This window comes from Propithecus coquereli, unplaced genomic scaffold (genome assembly GCF_000956105.1).
Source record: "Propithecus coquereli isolate 6110/MARCELLA unplaced genomic scaffold, Pcoq_1.0 Scaffold58, whole genome shotgun sequence".
Lineage (NCBI taxonomy): Eukaryota > Metazoa > Chordata > Mammalia > Primates > Indriidae > Propithecus > Propithecus coquereli.
The window spans coordinates 1,339,686-1,342,203 of record NW_012151729.1 but is presented as its reverse complement, the minus strand read 5'-3'; positions in this window follow the sequence as shown (position 1 = coordinate 1,342,203).

Genomic DNA, 2,518 nt, shown 5'->3' with positions numbered 1-2,518 from the left:
AGGCAAAAGGGTGTCTTGCATGACCTTGACGAAAATCTCAGCATGCGCATCCCTCAGCTCTCTGCGTTGGGCCTGTGACTCTGCACGAGGGCGTCTCTTGTTTCTCAGGTGGTGGTAATAATGAACCAGCTGGAGTAGTTGCTGATGTTCGGATATCAATTAGTGAAGCTCTAACTGCAGGGTAATCTCTCAGACATCTCCTAAGTGTCTTAATCTCTCAGTGGGCCTTCTCCTCTAAAGGCTTAGGTGGCTGGTAATATGTTTGAGCTGTTGATCCTTTCTTTGATCGCGTCTTATAGGATTATTCTGTAATGAGATGGTGCCGAGGAAATGGGGCTGTAGTTTGGTTGTCCTGGCTTTGGCATTTGTTTTTCTTCTTCCTCTGCTTGTGCTGGAATGGCAGCCTCTCAATGGGGCTCTCCCCAAAGCATGTGTCTTCTGATTGCCCGGCTCTCACCAAATCGTGCAAGTGTGAGGGTAATCTTCAAATCTAGGAAAACAAGTTTTAACAATTCCCTCCTCGCTGTCATCTTACTTAAACTCTCGCACCTGATCTGTTTGGCAACTCAGGGCTAGCCAGGGAAGGTTCCATTTCTTGGTGCAGAGAGAGCAACGGTGTAGCAGGTCTGTTCCAAGGTCGGTGCTGTTATTATTACACCGCTTCCTAACCCGCTGTTCATCCAGTTCTTTGCAACAACAAATGGCCAGAAATGCTTCTCATTCTTCAAGACTGAGCTCCAACAGCACCTCTTCTGTGTTCTCTTCACATATCACCCAGCTGGAAAAGAACTCTCCTCTGAGCTTGCGCAGCACCCTTTCAGGTATCTTTATGGTTTCATAATTTTCTACTTTGTAATATCATTTGTGTGTATTTTTATCTTCTCTCCTAGAGTTTAAGCTCCATAGTCCCCTTAGCACGTAGATGGCAGAGTGTTGATCTGTGTCAGTGTTCAGATATGCCTACCACGGGCAACTCATGATTGCTTATTGAGAGTATGAACAAGTACCTAAATGCCTTATTTTTTTTCCCCTTTTTTGGGGGGAAGGTAAGGGTCGTATATTTCAAGGGACCAGAATTGCTGTTTCCAAAACACCTAGAGGGATGTTATGTGGAAGAAGTGTTGATTTTTTTCTGTGCCAACTCAAACAGCCGAAATAAGACCAAGGGGAAGATATTTCAGGAAGACATATTAACTCAATATAGGATTTCCTGTAACCAAAGCTGCCGAAAGCTGAAGGGGATGTTTTCTAAGATAGTTAAGGCCTGTGTCACTAAAGGTATGAAAGCAGGTATTGGGTGATAACTCGACAAGGAGAGCATGGAGAAAATTCAAGTATCTTAGGAGGGATTGAGCTTCCAGGCTTCCTACTCACACAGTAGTGTTTAATAGATCCTCAGTATATTGGCTTTTGACTATTCTTGGAAGCAACTTATACTCGAGAGAGAAATCCTCATTTGATACCCACAGAGGCAGTCATGCATAGTGACTAAGAATGTGGGCTCTGAAATTAAAATTCTGGCTTCCCTACTTGGTAATATGTGACCTTGGCAAAGTTAGTTAACATGTATGAACTTCAGTTTCCTTATCTGTAAAATGATGGTGATAATAACACCTACCTCATTGGGATGTTGTGAAGTTATGCGCAAAAAACACTTAGCAGAGTGTCTGGCACAGAGGAAGCACCCAAGCGTTATTATTACTCCCCTCATTCCTCCTGTCCCACCACGATCCCTAGCCTGTGTGTGTCCTGCACTGCCCCGGGGCTGCCTCAAACCTCCCTCCTGAAGCACCTCAGGCTTCAGGCAGAAGAGGTTGGGCAGGTCCCCCCAGCAACCCTGGAATTTGTGCCTCTGAGCTGATAGTTGACAGCTGACTGGGAGACTGGCGATCTGAGCCTTTGAGGCCTCCAGACACTTTCCAAAGCCAACAATATAAGATAAAAATACGGTATCATTTCCCCAATCTCTTTTGGGATCCTGGTTGCCGGTACTCATTAAAGGCAGTTTTCTTTTGGATTTCAGAAGCTGTTTTAAAAGCTTGAAGTCTAACATTGGGTTCCCAGAAGGCTGATGCCAGTTTCTTCAGTTTCCCCCCAAATCCCTGACCTGAATTTCCAGTGGTTGGGTTATTAGTGCATCAACAAAATATGTGCTCTGGGAATAGAACATCCATTCTTGTCCTTCGGTCACTTAGAGAATGGCAAGGAAAGATCTCGAGTTCCCAGCCCACCCCTTGGTTGAGAGCAAAGCAGAGTAATTCTCTGTCCTACAAGGTTTGAAATTTAATAACGGTGGAACAAAATTTCCTTAAAAACTCTTATATAAATTCTTTTATATAAGCTCCTTGATAAGAAATTATTACACATGGTATGTACTTGATACATATGTTTCGTCTTCTTAATATCACCTCCATTTTAATGAAGAATGAGGTAGTATTGTTATTTCTGCTTTAGACATAAAGAAATACAGAAGGACACCAACTTATAAGGGTTAGAGTTGAGATTCCAATGCATCTCT